Source organism: Lissotriton helveticus, chromosome 8 (assembly GCF_964261635.1).
Source record: "Lissotriton helveticus chromosome 8, aLisHel1.1, whole genome shotgun sequence".
Lineage (NCBI taxonomy): Eukaryota > Metazoa > Chordata > Amphibia > Caudata > Salamandridae > Lissotriton > Lissotriton helveticus.
This window is the reverse complement of record NC_136069.1, coordinates 692,089,388-692,106,393: the sequence shown is the minus strand read 5'-3', so window position 1 is coordinate 692,106,393 and position 17,006 is coordinate 692,089,388.

Genomic DNA, 17,006 nt, shown 5'->3' with positions numbered 1-17,006 from the left:
AAAATTGCTAAGGTAGCAGATGTGAGGACTGTTGTGCAGGAGAAGTATTGTTCCACAAATGAACATCATCATGTTCTAACTGTCCAGGTGGGTGACTGGGTGAGAATTAAGAGTCTGAGTTTTGTACGCAAGGGCTGATCATGTTTTTCTGCACCTATCCATGTTAAGGAGGTGAAGGAACGTGTAGTGGTACTAGAAAATTGAAAGATATGGAACAAATGTTTTATTTCTGTTGTACCCAAATCAAAAGCTAACGGTGAGTATGTAGGGAGGAAGATGGTGTTGCATGTTGGTTCTTCTCTGGTCAAGGGTGATTGTACCCAGTCCAATGGGTGTGCTATGGGGAGAGTATCTGGCAGAATTATGGCACATCCTTCAAGACCTGATCAGACCTGGAGGCGTGTTCTTTTGAGAGCATTTCACAAGAAGGGGCACTTTACTTTAGAGCATCTGTCAAGGTAAGGGTGCGCCCTACAAAGTTTAGTGACTATGAAATGTTTTAATCTGTTTTTTTCTGTTGTATCCACCTAGTTAATTTCCTTGCTCTCTATTGTTCCTCATGAATATCTGCCATGTGTTTTGTTTTCCACTGTGTAATTCCTTTGTTTCTCCTCATTCATTTAGTCATTCCTACAAATTTTGTCATTTTGTTTGGTAGGAAGGTGGGTGTGTTGGGGTAGTATGTTGTGTGAGTTCCCGGCGTGGAACTCAGGATAGAACGGGTATAGCGGGGGGTAGGGGGGTTGGCAGTTACTGCTAAACGGGTCATGAAGAAAGAAATTCCCAACTTACCAGTGCCCTCACTTCTCTTCACCTAGCAACTTTGTCAAAGGTGGTAAGCAGGGTGAGTTCCACTAGGCATTGAGGTACATAAATTATCCATTGTTGCAGACGAAATGCAGCTCTATAATCAGTATATTTGCAAGGAAATTTCAGATATTTCTGTGAGACTATCAGATTTCCAGAGTGTGTTGAGTTTGGGTGATGAGTGAGCTTCGTGTGTTTATGTACTTAGGGATCTGTAACTGTCATGATGCAAATAATCTCATTGTGTAAATCTGACTAGGGCCATATCCTCCTTTCATCCACAGATGGATTTTTGTAGCACTCACGCAGTTACAGCCCAAGGATGTAGTTCACTTTCCAAGATGGTAATGCACCCCTGCATCTTGTATTTTTGCCTTCACCTAGCGGTGGCTGTGCCTCGTGCCACCTCCAGGGAGTTGGAATCCATGCTGTGAGGGTTCATCTGCAATACTGACATGATAAGTGTGGCTCTGCAGAGGCAGCATCTTCCTGTGCGAAGGTTATCCAGGTGTGCAGGTTTTATGAAAGGTTATGTGGCAGCACCGCAATGTTTGGCTGGGAAGCAGTTGTACAAAGTGGGCATGTTCCCAACATGCAGGGCATAGGAGATTGTGGGATCAATGTTGTTCTCTGGAGAGCAGTCCCTGTGGAGCTGATAACCTGGTGAAAGTGGTGTATTTGAGCAAAAATGGCCTGAGGCTCCTGAGGGACATGATCCAATACCCTCCGTCTGTTAGTCTGCACTTCCTGTCACTGTTCCATACAAGCATTGTTGGGAAAGACTGACATCATGAACAGACACAGGATTGAACTCAGTGGAGGGACCATTCAAGTTCCGAGAGCACATTACCTTTGGCCAGTTGCAGGAATATCCTGATAGTGCAGGGGGCCATTTCTTGGCACATGGCCCACTGATAGGTGAGATGGGAGACCTCTGGAGAGTCACAGACGCTGAACCAGAGCATCACCCCCTAACCCACGCCCTGCACATCATGGGTGGAGGTCGGAGACAGGTGACCTTATATGGTAATGTCTGTGCACACATGAAGAATGAGCCACTGTCACCCACTCACTGGCTATGAGACACTGATATAGTATGTGCCCTCATTTATGAGGTGTGGGAATGCACTAGGCACTACCAATGTACAGTATCTCATGATGCCAAACTCCAGTCCATTCAATTCGACATCTAGCACAGGGCATGTCTCACCTCAGCTGTCCTACCACAAAAGTTTGTGTCCTGCCCTCTGTGCACATGATCTTATGCACCTAATAATTTTGATTTAGTACATGTTCTGGGCATGGCTGTATGCTGCAAACCTGTGGTCCAGAGTTACAGATGTACTTGATACAGTGAGAGATGGGTCAACCTCCTTCCATTGGAGAGAATGCAGCGAGGGATACTCATGCAGTTGAGGTTTTAAAAGGTATACAATAAAAGGATGGATTTGTAAATGTTTATAGCACGCTAGTCAATTTGCATGCATTGATAGGCCACTGCACTCCCAACACTGCAGCGACTCTCTAATGGGGTAGGGCAGAAGCAACTGCAGTGAGTTGTGTGCCTCTAAAGGATTGCAATAGCTAAGCTGTAGGACTATTTGTTACAGGACTTACAGGATACACAGGAAGAGCCACTGGATTGGTGAAGGACTTTGAAGGGCCAGGCTCACAGACACATTGTCATGGACCTACCAGAGGTGATCCTGACATGGCTAGATGAGGCAGCTGCTCTGTCATGTGAGGCAGACTGGCTGCCTGACATCTAGTCCTTCAATCACCTGGAGGGGGGTATCTTAGAATTCACATAAGCTACAATTTTGACTGTTAACAATGGCTATTGTAGTGGAGGACGCAGCATCACCCCACATATCTTTACTGTAAAGTATGTGGGATGCTGACTTTCTAAATGTCCATGAGCCATCTGTGCTCATCTATTTTGTTATGGATATCATGTTTGTTGGAGTTGTTCAATGTTATACCATATGCTCCTGTTGTGGTATACTTGACTCAGTGATGAATGTTTGTTATGCCCAGCTGACCGGATCTGCATTGCCTGTGATGGAGCGAGATAGAAAATAAAATTTTGTTTAAACTCGCAAAGTCACATTTCCATAACATGAATAATAATATTAATAATTTGTGATGTATTGTATTAATACAACTTAGATTAAACTTTACACATGGGGGGACTAACATGTGTGCTCATAAACGTGCATAAATGTTGCATCTTTTTGTTCGTGCAAAATAATAAAAATAATTTGTCGTTTTCGTTTTTGTCATTACTAACTACAGCAAACTTAAAGAAGCATGTGCTTATTTTGCTTTTCCTTGTCTATGTGATGTCATTTCTACTATTCTAGGTGTACATAAGTCTCATGGATTAATGAAGACTGGTAGATATAAACGCTGCTTTATTTGTTTGCATTTGCTAGGTAACATCAGACTAATTGGGAGGGTTAATTAATTAGTAAACCTAGGGTGGATACAGAACCAACATTATTTCTTTAATTAATACTTTTCTTGTTTTTGTTTATTACTAGAAAGCATAAGTTGACTGCTTTTGGGCCTAGTTTACTCGAGTTTGCTAAAAGCTGAATTTTACTTCTGCACAAGTCACGAGAAGCCCATTCTGAAAAAAGTGTTCGTCAAAGCTGCATTCACAAAGCAAAAACTGATGTGCTGTCATCATTCTGTCGGACGTGGCCAAGGACGGATATGTGATAAAGGACAATTTTGTCAGCTTTAACTTGGCATCCGCGGAAACGAAATGAACACTGTGAGAATATTGATTTACAATTGTTGCAAACCAAGGAAGCTCCTGGTTGCATTCGGAAAAGACAATGGTCTTTAAGAAACGTGACCTAATGGAACTTTTGAAAAGTGGGTGACATGTCACTTGTCACTCTCAACCAATGGGACTTCGAGGATTTTTGAAAACTTTCCTTTGCTCAGTTTAGCTAGCATAGAAAGGTATAAAAAGTCATGCCCCTAGGGATGGGCTGGCTGCTGCTTTCTGACTTTCCGATGAGGGTGAAGTGCTGCTGGACTTTGCGTGGAGCACGTAAGAATCCTCAAAGAACTTTACTATATTTTCCATTTATTTAGCTTAGCTAGGGACTTAGGCTTTAGAAATGCTAAACTGCTAAATTCTTACTTAAACTTTGAATTTCTTACTAAATTGTATTTTTCTCATGAAGCTTTTCAAACATGCTTACTTTAATGCTAATAAAAATACATTTATAAAATTACAATTTGAAATACCATAATTTAGTAAATAAAATCTTACTTTTGACAAACAAGCTGGTCTTGATTATTCAGAAGTGTAGGTTACTATTAGCTAGATCCCATCGCCATTGGTGGTCGTTTAAATGGTTAGGATTTATTCTAATGACAATATTCTTTCCGCAGATGTATATAATTGTATATAATTTGTAAATAAGGTGTACATAGATTTAATTTGACCACCTGATTCAGTAGGCCCAAATATGTCATGTTTCTAAATGGGTCCATAAATTAGTATAGTATTTTGTTTATAGGTTATGAAGTTGGGTAGCGTAGTTTATGATATATTTTCTATAGGCCGCTGGATCAATTCTCTGGTAGCAGAAATTGATGGTTGCTAAGGGTAACCAAGGTAATATGTTGGTTGCTAAGGGTTACTAAAGTGTTATGGTATGGAAATAGGATCGATGTTTTAACACATGTTGAGTTTGTTTTTCGTGCTATCTGTAAGCTATACCGGTATAGATTGTGTGGCGAGAAATTAGTCACGCAAGTCATCTGTTCTGTTTGCAGTGATATCGCCGAGTATCACAAGAGGTATCGCCGTGTACCATAGTGTTGTCGCCGTGCAGCACAGTTTTAGGGCTAGGTATGAATCTTGTATAGTGAGGGTTTTCTAAGAAATTAGAGCAGCATGAGAATAGGGACAAAGCGCCTTCCATAAAACTCACTGTGATAAAAGTATTAGTTATATCCGAGCTTGAATGAAGGGCAGAGTAGCGTCGGTGCATGATTATCTATAAACAGGTTAGAGTCCTGTAGGGGTACATGTTTTATATCTATAAACAGGTTAGAGTCCTGTACGGATAACGTCGTTATTTTGCTAACGGTGCATGATTTCTATAAACAGGTGAGAGTCCTGTACGGATTTCATGTGTGTTTGAAATTAGGGAATTTTCAGTGTGAAAGTGCGAATTTGATTTGTAATTTATGTTCAAGTGGAACTCTTAGAACTGTCACTTCGCGGTGCGTTCAGAGGAAAACGAGTTCATAATTTTACGTGTTAGAAGGGTGGGGTAAGAGTTACTCTACTGACAATTGAAAATTATCCTTAGTGTGAATAGCGCCGACTATTCCGAAGTGTGGATACTTGAATGTATGTAAACTATCCTAAATAGTGAAACGAACAGATGAGTCCTTATTGTCATTGTTTAAGAATTAATTTACACTGAAAAGTGCCCTTAAAATGGCGCTGTGAAAAGATTTTGTGAAGGAGGGGTAAGCGCTAAGAGTGAGAAGCGAGAAACCGCAGCTGCTGTGTACGTCACAGAGCCGCCCTGGGATTGGGTGACCTACGTCACAAGCTATACTCTGATTGGCTCTTGAGTTTCTGACGACCTGTAAGCTGATTGGTCCTTCAGAAAAACTCCATTTTTATTCGTTGAGCAGGAAACTGACGTAGCTCAACTGTCATTGGCTTGTTGGTGTGTTTCGCGCACGGATTGGTTGCTTTGCGGAACATCCCGGAAATATTTTACGAACGATTTTGCGAATTAAATTTAACTTTAAAAAATGAGTTATCATTTTAAACATGTTGAGAAAAAGCCAACATTATTTCAGAAACTTAAAAACTTATTCTCACCTGACAAGAAAATCGAAACGCGAGGTGGTAAATTACTTCATAAGTATAAAACACCTGCAGCGTACATGGAAGGTGAATATGGATATCATACTGTTTTATGGTTTGATAGCTGGAAACGCTATACAAAGAACGACGGTGTTTTAACTTGGCCTGATGATGGTTCATTTAACGTAAAAGTCTTGAGAAATTTACGAGAGAAAATGAATGCTCTTATTCCAAAACCGAGACCAACTCAATTTGAAGCTTTAGTTGAGTGGGAAGATGAGATGTATCAGTTACAAAGAGAAGCTAGTGGAATTAAAAGACCTACTAAAACTCCACCTTGGAGAAGAGAAACTCATGAAGACAGATTGCGAATGTGGAGGCAGGGAAACATGAGTGAAGGATTATATTTAATTCAGGAAATGGTTATGGGTACTCCTGTTGGGAAATCTATAGAAAGTGAATCTGAAGATGCAGTTATGGAAGAAATATACACTACAGCTAGAAAGAATCAACCTTTAAGACCTCCTAGATCATGGTCTACTCCGGTGGTTTCTACTGAAACTTCACCGAGTGCACCTCCAATTAATGAAGCTCCAAAACTTTATCCAAATAATTGTGAAATTATTGAAACCCCAAGAAGACCAGAATTTGATAATGTCCGAAATGAAGGTAGACATTTTGCAATGACCCCAAGAGCAAGAGAAGCTCCAAAAGACTATGCAAGAGAAACAAGAAATGTTGAGGCTGTTGATTCTGCTGAATATTTTAAATCTAAAGAAGAATTAATTAAACGAATGACAAAAAGCATGGAAGCTGTGACAGTTCCAGTAACGATTGGTCCTGTTCAGCCTGTATTTGACCATAAGGAATCAAACAAAACAGGGTTAACTATTCCTTTAAATGCAGAAATTCAAAAAGCTGCTGAAAAATTTTACTCAGACATATCCGAAATAAACTCTTCAAGATCGAGAATGCCAGATTTAACTTTTAATGAAGATTTATCTCCAAAAACACCAATGGGTGCTATTTCAGACGTAGGGAGTCCTGAAGTTAGGGTAACTACTCCAAAACTTGATGTGGCTAAATTAAAAGCAAATATCGAAGAATTAATAATTGGAACAATTGGTCCAGATAGTTTAAACTATTATCGAGATGATGAACTACTGTTCATTTGTAAAAGTATTCAGTGGAAAACTAAAAATAAATATGATCAATTAGAAGATTTAGCAGCCGAACTTGAAATCGATGTGAGTAAACAAAAGAATTTTGCAAAACATTACAGACTAGACTTTTCAGAAAGTGACATTGAGAGTTTGAACTCAATGGGAAGAATAGTACATATAAAAGATTTGATTGTTTACATCAAAAAGCTGGGAGAACTCAATAAGTGGAGAGTAAAATGGACGAAAAAGAAGGAAGATGAAAGATTGGAAAAATTGTCAAAACAATTTCCAATGAGAGAGATTGCAGGTGGAGGATATGTTCATGTCCCTTGGTCAAGACAGGACATACTGCTATTCACAAATGATTTTCCAAAATTGAAACCAGTAGAATGGTATAGGCAAGTGGATAGATTTATCAAAGTGTCAAAAGTTCTGTGGATTGATTTAGATGGATTTTTCGACATTGTCGTACCATCAGATCTTTGGACAGAATGTAAAATATCAATAAGTTGGCCAAAAACAGAACCTGAACGAATCAAAGAAACAGGTGCCCCAAATCCTCTTGTAATGGATTTTTACGAAAAAGTGATCGTTTGGATGAAAAACAAAATTCCACCCAAAGAAGTTGATTGGGTTAAAATAGAAAGGACAAATCAGGAAACAAAAGAATCAGTTCATTCCTTTTATGAGAGGTTACTGTTAATTTTTAAACAATACAGTGGCTATGAAAAATTAGATGAAAAGGACATGAGTCATTTTATCTATAGATTCGTTTATGGACTAAAACCTGAAATTGCAGATATGATTAGGAATAGCATTGTAGGATGGCAATCACTTTCTGTGGACGATATTCTAAGAAAAGCTAAGTATTGCAGTGATGAGTTAGAAGTGAGACAAAAGAAGCTCAAGGAGAAAGCCATGTGGGCTCAGGTAAAGGTAGCTGAGCAACAAATTGCCAGCATGGGTAATAAGAACACAAATTTTGTTCAAACTGGAAATACGAACCAGATACAAGGAAAGCTTAAAGGTAATATTTTTCCAAGAAAATTTAGCCCAAAGATCGAGGAGTTGAAACAAAGATTACCTTGTTTTAATTGTGGCGAAATTGGACATTGGAGAGACGAGTGTCCTAAACCTCCTAGAAACCTAAAGAATCCCTTATTAAATCCACAGATGCAGAATGGTGTTGACCTGCAGCAACAGCTACAGATGCAACAGGGGTTAAACGAGTTAAACATTCAGCGACAGCAACAACAACAGGTGAATAACTGCCAGGATCAATTGCCACAACCACCATTTCCAAATTGTGGGGGAGTTCAAAAATCTAATCCAAACGTGGGACTTCAGGGAAATGAGCAGGTAATAAGACCACAAAAACAGCAAAAACAACAAAGAGTGCAAATGCAAAATGTTTCACAACAATTTTTGTTAACAGAAAGCCAAGACAGTGATTCTGATGATTATTGCTGACGGTGCCCGAGAGAGGAGGAAGAGTGTGTTGTTGGAGCCACTCTTGAGGTTGACCAGTCCGGTCCATTTGTAAATGGGAAAGTTAACGATGTAGATATCACTTTTCTAGTGGACACTGGTGCTACCCGTTCTACTGTTAGATCAGTGGAAATTGAAAACCTACCTCTCTCTGGGGATACCATCCAAGTTGTTGGAGTAAGCAATCAACAAATTAAAACTGATTTAACTGATCCAGTTCCAGTTGAAATTGGAAATTATAGAGACAAACACAGATTTGTGGTTTGCAATAGTAGTCCAGTAAATTTACTAGGCAGAGATATTCTGTGTAAAATGAATTGCAGAATATATTGTTCTCCTGATGGAGTTGAGTTACAAACAATGGAGGAAGATGGTTTGTACAGAATGACAATGATGATGATGGAAGCAGAAGAAACAAAATTGTTTCCTACATTTGAAGAGAAAAATTTGCCTGAAGAGCTCAAGGAAACAGTGAAATCTGATATATTGGATTTTACTGGAAATGAGATGGGTCTGATGAAAAACGTAGATCCAGTAAAAATTACATTGAAACAGGGAATAGAATTTCCTAACATTCCACAGTATAAAATGAAAGCAGAAACAATCGAAGGTATTACACCTATAATTGAAAAATTAATCAAACAAGGTGTATTAAAAGAAATGGAGAGTAGTCCTTGTAATTCACCAATTATGGGAGTTAAAAAGTCTAATGGAACATTTAGAATCGTACAAGATTTGAGAAAGGTTAATCAAATAGTTGTTCCATGTTGTCCTGTGGTTCCAAATCCAGCAGTAATTCTGTACCAGATTCCACATGATGCTGAATGGTATACTGTCATTGATCTTTGCAATGCATTCTTTACTGTTCCCTTACATCCAGACAGTTATGAAATCTTTGCTTTCAGATTCCAAGGTAAGACCCTCGGATGGTCAAGAATCCCACAGGGCTATACAGAAAGTCCTTCAATCTTTAATGAGTTGTTAAAAAGATCTTTGGAAAACTTGGACTTACCAGGTAGGTCTACGTTAGTGCAGTATATTGACGACTTGTTGATAGCTGCAAAGACAAGAGAAAATTGTGTGACAGACACAATAATACTGTTAAATCGCCTTGCAGAAGAGGGACATAAAGTGTCTCCAGCAAAATTACAATTTTGCAAACAAGAAGTAAAATACCTTGGTCACAGAATTGCAAAGGGGAAAAGGCAAGTAACAGTTGAGAGAATTAAAATGATTCAAGCAATGCAACCTCCAAGAACACAAAGACAGGTCAGAATGTTCTTAGGAATGGTCGGTTACTGTCGACAATGGATAAGTGGATTTTCAGTAATTGCAAAACCACTACAGAGACTGACAAAGTCCGATGTAAAAGATCCAATTATTCTCAATGAAATTGAGATGGAATCTTTTGAGAATTTGAAAAAGAGCTTATGCCAAGCCCCTGCTTTAGGAATGCCGAATTATGAGAAAGATTTTGAACTGTATTGCAGTGAGAGAGAAGGATGTGCATTGTCTGTATTGATTCAGAGACATGGGAATTTAAAGAAGCCTATTGCATACTTCTCTGCAGTTCTTGATCCCATTGCAAAAGCATTACCAGGCTGCTTGAAAGCAGTTGCAGCTACAAGTGTTAGTCTTGAGCAAAGTGAAGGAATCATTATGGGATTTCCTGTGAAAGTTTTTGTGCCTCATTCAGTTGAAATATTGCTGACAAGAGGTAAAACTCAGCATCTGACAAGTAGCAGATTGACAAAGTATGAGAAAATCATACTAGGAGCAGATAATGTTTCAATTTCAAGATGTTTGAATCTGAACCCTTCTACATTACTGCCTGATCCTGAGATCATTGATAACATCGAAACAGAACATGAATGTTTAGATGTTATGGAATTCTGCACGAAACCAAGACATGATATCAAAGATAGACCTCTACCTGAATCAGATTTTGTCTACTTTGTGGATGGCTCTTGTTTAAGATCAGAAGGAGGTGTCTTGAAAGCCTCATATTCAGTCTGTACAGTTAAAGAGGTTGAAGAAGCATCATGTCTTGAAGGAGTTCGATCAGCACAAGTGGCTGAATTGATTGCTTTAATTCGTGCTTGTGAAGTATCAAAGGATATAAGACTTACCATCATTACTGATAGTCAGTATGGGTATGGAGTTGTACATGATTATGGACAACTCTGGTCTCAGAGAGGATATATGACATCAGCAGGATCTCCGATTAAAAATGCAGTTTTCATAAGGAGATTAATTGAAGCAATACAATTGCCGAAAGAAATCGCAATTGTCAAGTGTGCAGCGCACACTAAGGGAGTTGATTATATCTCAAAAGGCAATGCATTTGCAGATGAAACGGCAAAGTTCTGTGCAAGAAAAGGTTATTCTTACAATCGGGAAAGGAGTAAAGAAACTGATTCAAATTCATTAATGCTAACAACAGTTGTAGAAACATGGAATGAGATTAGAGAATTACAAAATGAAGCAGATGATGAGGAAAAAGATCTGTGGTTAAGATCAGATTGTAGACCACGTGAAGAAGATGGAGTGTGGGTTTACAAAGATGGCAGAATAGTCTTACCAAATTGTTTAATTGCAGATATGGCCAGATTATATCATGGTCCAGCACATCTTGGAAGAGATTCTATGATTAGACTTTTCAGAGAAACTTGGTTCAATACTAAATTCAGAACAATTGCAGAATCTTTTTGTCAAAGGTGTTTGTCTTGCCAACAAATGAATCCAAACAGAAAATCATTGGTGGGGACAGGAATAATTGGTCGAGAGGGTGGTCCTTTTACCAGGTTACAGATGGATTTCATTGAAATGCCCTTACACAATTGCTTAAAATATGTTCTTGTAATCGTTTGTTTATTTTCAAGATGGGTAGAAGCATTTCCTACAAGACATTGTGATTCAATTACAGTAGCGAAACTACTGCTCAGAGAAATTATCCCAAGGTACGGTTTTCCAGTCACTATTGAGAGTGATGGAGGAAGCCATTTCGATAACAAACTGATGAAGTTAATTTGTGAAGCTTTGAGCATTGAGCAGAAAATACACTGTGCATACAGACCAGAGGCATCAGGGGTAGTTGAACAGATTAATGGAACAATTAAAAACAGAATTGGAAAAATGTGTCTTGAAACAGGTGTAAAGTGGACAGATGCTCTTCCACTTGTTTTGATGTCATTAAGAAGTACACCAGATAAAAAGACAGGTTTGAGTCCTCATGAAATTTTAATGGGAAGAGTTATGAGACAAGCTTTTGTACCTGTAGGTAAACTGTTGAGCATAAATGACAGTGCTATTTTGGATTACTGTAAAAGGTTATCTGATATAGTGACTTCTGTGTCTAATCAGGTGGGAACTGAAGCACAATCAAATGAGAAAGTTTTGACACATGACCTGAGACCTGGTGACTGGGTCAGAACAAAAGTACATCGGAGAAGAAATTGTTTGGCTCCTAGATGGCAGAAGCCTAGGCAAATAATTTTGATCACTACTAATGCTGTAAAATGCAAAGGATTGAAACGTTGGATTCATCCTAGTCATACTATTCCAGTACCGACTCCTGAAAGTTCTGATGTTGAAAGTGATACCACAGATGATTCTGATTCTGAAGCAGAAGGTGAAATAAATCCAGATCTTGAAGATCGACAAGAAGGTCGACATCTGGAACCTGTATCTGTGAATGAAAATTCAACAAGAAAAGACTTGGAAATTATTGAAATCGATTCTGAAGGTGAAGAGAATCTGTTAAAAGGAAAGATAACTGAGGATTCAGTTGTTTCTAATAAAGACAGAGAAGCGACAGAAGCGAAACAAAAAGAAGTTTCAGACCAGGAGAGTATCGAAAAGCAGAAAACAAGCTCTGAAGTAAGGAATAGAGATCCAAAGTCTGGGAAGTTGGAGGTAATTGAAGAAGAAGAAGAAGACGAATTACCAAGTACCAGTATTGGAAATCAGAGAAGTGTTCCTGAAGGAGTAAAACTGCTGAATAGAGAAGTTCCTGAGTCAATCGAAATTTCAGACAACGAATCTGAAGAAAGTGATGTGGATGGTGCAAGTGAAAACAGAAAGAAAAGGGCTTGGAAGTCAGAATCAAATGCTTCTGAACCAAAGAAGAAATACGTGAGAAAAGCAGACTACTGGCCTGGTGGAAGATTGAGAGTTAGGTTGATCAAGAAACCTAAAGAGCAAGTCGAAGAAATCAGTAGTCAAAAGAGTCCTGGAAAGGAAGTGGGAGTTGGAAGGAAAATTGAAGTGGTGTCGAGAAAAGGAAAAAGAATAGTGAGACCAAACCAGAAATACAAGTCTCCTGAGTGGACTTATTTAGTAATTCCACCCGTTATTGACATTTATGGTAGTAGTGAAGAAGAAAACGAAATAGAAGAAATTAGTGACAATGATTGAAGTACAGAAATTTTAATTTGGCAAAAGGCTGAAGAAATTTTGTTAGCTGACATAAGGTCGAAGAAAAACTGTTTAGTTGAAGAAATCTTATGTATGACATAAGGTCGAAGAAAACTTGTTTAGGGTTTTAAAAAATAAAATTATTTTAAAAGGGGGGTATAAATAGTTTAAGTCTTAGTCTTAGAAATTTTAAAATTAATTTTGTTTTTAAATTTTGTGGCAAAAACTAAAACTAAACAAAAATGCCTTATATTAAGGAGAGCACTTCAAAGTGTTCTGTTTTTAAGAGATGCTGTAAGATGACTCTGGTGTGTCTGCTCATTTTAATACTGCTCTGGTTAGTTTTAGCTGTGATCATCCCATTAGAGATGAATAGAGAATTACACAAAGTTAACATGACAAGCAAAGCTTTAGTTAGTCAAACTAAACATAGTGCATCTGCTAAAGTTATTGATCATCAACCTAACTTTCATCAAGATAAATCTATTAGTGATTTTTCAAGTAATACATTCACAAAGCTTTTGAGTGAATATGTCAAGGTAATGGATGCAAAAGACTGCTATGTCTGCGTCAAGTTACCTGCTTCTGTTTCTGAGGGAGTGACATACAATATGCTTCCTCTCACATATGGTGTAACATGTAGTGTGTTAACTAGCTTATTTTATCAAACTGGACGCTTAGAATATTACTATTCAGATTTTGATGAGATTTTTGCGAATATAAAGATTGATGGTGCTTTAAATAAGCACAAGAAAGCAAAACAAATGAGAGAATTTTTCCTTGTTACTAACAAACTCACTTATGAGTATGCTTACAAGAATAATCTAACATGCAAATTGAGTGCTGAGGGAAAGAAATTTTTGAATATGGTTGAAGAGAGAAGAGCAATTTACAAAAGAAATGAATTAGTCAAGCAGACTAAGTCAAAATTCTGGCAAAAAGAGGATGAGAAATTAAATGGTAAAATGCTTGAAAATGTTGCTATTCACATAGATAAACCAGTTAGTGGAAAGCTTTGCATTAGAAGAGATAATACACTTTTTGATAATTATTTTGTAGGTGCAAGTAACTGTGAAGATATTTATCAGATTTTGGGAGGTTGGGGATTCAAAGGTGGAAAAGATCCAATCTTCCCTGAGATTTATTTTGTTTGTGGTGACAAAGCCTACTACAACCTTCCAGACCACTGGTATGGAACTTGTTATGTGGGAATTGTTTTTCCTAAAGTGTTTCATGTTGATAGAGATTCAGAAGGATTGTTCAAAATTCATAATTATGTAAATAGAGTCAAAAGAGAAACTTTTACAGAAGTTTTGGGAGATATTTTTCAAGCAGTGATACCTTTTGTTGGTATAACCCTAAATGCAGGGAGAATTAGAAAATTGTCCACAATTGTTGACAGATTGTCAACAGACACTGCTGATGGATTCCAATTAGTGAATGTTGAAGTAGTTGCAATCAGATCTATGGTGATTCAAGATCGTCTTGCTTTAGACATACTCCTAGCAAAAGAGGGAGGAGTCTGTGGCATTTTACATGTACAACATTGTTGCACATATATACCTGATGAAAGTAAGAATATAGAGATGTACATTAAAAACATCACACAAATGCATTCAGAGATAATTCCTTTAGAAGAAGATGATTTTACAGGGAAACTTTCAAAAAGGTTCCAAGCAATTAAAAATTGGTTTCATGATATTGGTAGTTCAATTCTTGGCAAGATTTTGGCACCTTTGATTATAATAGTATTCATTTTTATTTTGACAAAAATAGGTTGTTTGTTGCATAAGAGAAAGAAGCAGTTGAAAGAAAAGAAAAGAATCTATAAACTTAGAAAAGAAGAAGAAAGGGAGATCGAATTACAGGAGTTACATAGAGAGCGTTATGCTAATTCCAAAGATTATGCAGAAACAGACTTTTAGGATTACTGATACAAATGAATTTGAATCGATTTCTCGGAAATCTAAATTACCAAAATTTTGGGTGTTGGTGTGGTGATTTGTTAATCACCAGATGAGGGAGTTGATGGAGCGAGATAGAAAATAAAATTTTGTTTAAACTCGCAAAGTCACATTTCCATAACATGAATAATAATATTAATAATTTGTGATGTATTGTATTAATACAACTTAGATTAAACTTTACACATGGGGGGACTAACATGTGTGCTCATAAACGTGCATAAATGTTGCATCTTTTTGTTCGTGCAAAATAATAAAAATAATTTGTCGTTTTCGTTTTTGTCATTACTAACTACAGCAAACTTAAAGAAGCATGTGCTTATTTTGCTTTTCCTTGTCTATGTGATGTCATTTCTACTATTCTAGGTGTACATAAGTCTCATGGATTAATGAAGACTGGTAGATATAAACGCTGCTTTATTTGTTTGCATTTGCTAGGTAACATCAGACTAATTGGGAGGGTTAATTAATTAGTAAACCTAGGGTGGATACAGAACCAACATTATTTCTTTAATTAATACTTTTCTTGTTTTTGTTTATTACTAGAAAGCATAAGTTGACTGCTTTTGGGCCTAGTTTACTCGAGTTTGCTAAAAGCTGAATTTTACTTCTGCACAAGTCACGAGAAGCCCATTCTGAAAAAAGTGTTCGTCAAAGCTGCATTCACAAAGCAAAAACTGATGTGCTGTCATCATTCTGTCGGACGTGGCCAAGGACGGATATGTGATAAAGGACAATTTTGTCAGCTTTAACTTGGCATCCGCGGAAACGAAATGAACACTGTGAGAATATTGATTTACAATTGTTGCAAACCAAGGAAGCTCCTGGTTGCATTCGGAAAAGACAATGGTCTTTAAGAAACGTGACCTAATGGAACTTTTGAAAAGTGGGTGACATGTCACTTGTCACTCTCAACCAATGGGACTTCGAGGATTTTTGAGAACTTTCCTTTGCTCAGTTTAGCTAGCATAGAAAGGTATAAAAAGTCATGCCCCTAGGGATGGGCTGGCTGCTGCTTTCTGACTTTCCGATGAGGGTGAAGTGCTGCTGGACTTTGCGTGGAGCACGTAAGAATCCTCAAAGAACTTTACTATATTTTCCATTTATTTAGCTTAGCTAGGGACTTAGGCTTTAGAAATGCTAAACTGCTAAATTCTTACTTAAACTTTGAATTTCTTACTAAATTGTATTTTTCTCATGAAGCTTTTCAAACATGCTTACTTTAATGCTAATAAAAATACATTTATAAAATTACAATTTGAAATACCATAATTTAGTAAATAAAATCTTACTTTTGACAAACAAGCTGGTCTTGATTATTCAGAAGTGTAGGTTACTATTAGCTAGATCCCATCGCCATTGGTGGTCGTTTAAATGGTTAGGATTTATTCTAATGACAATATTCTTTCCGCAGATGTATATAATTGTATATAATTTGTAAATAAGGTGTACATAGATTTAATTTGACCACCTGATTCAGTAGGCCCAAATATGTCATGTTTCTAAATGGGTCCATAAATTAGTATAGTATTTTGTTTATAGGTTATGAAGTTGGGTAGCGTAGTTTATGATATATTTTCTATAGGCCGCTGGATCACCTGCTTAACGGATGATGATTTACAACCATCCCAATTTGTGCCCAATACATGATAATGAGCTGAAAGTAAGAGATTTGTTTGTATATTGAAATGTCTTGTGGCTCATGTGCAGGTACATGCATTGGCCCATATGCCAGTAAACAAAATTCCCTGTCTCTTTTTTTTGTATTTAAGAACATGTCTTAGTTTTGAGATGTGTGTTTTCCTTTACCAAGGTTTTGTATCATGAACCATCCTTTATGCCTGCAGAATTGAAGCCTGCACAGTGTGGACACTTATTACTCTAGACCTTTTTGAAAAATGTGACTCCAAGGGGGAGATTTTGAGACCATGTCCTTAATGTACAGGTAGGGATCCTAGCTCATGCCCTGCTTGTGGGGAATGCCACAGGTCCACCAGGGTCGTGTAAACCTGGCCTGACATAGCATACTGGGCCCAAAGATAATTGGGTCCCAATGTATTGGAATGAGGTGTGCTTGCATGCAGACCTGGGAGCATGATATGAATTGTATGGAAGGAATTCATAACGCCGTAGTCCTGCTCTGGATATGTGCTGTATCCTACAAATGTTGTTAATAATGACAAATACAACCTCCCATGCTGGTTGTGACTCCCTATAGTGACATGGATACCTGCCCTGCAGTGAGGCTGCGATCATGGAGAGCGGAGACTCTGGTGGATGCCTGCCCCGACACTGCTGTACTCATCAGGACTAAGG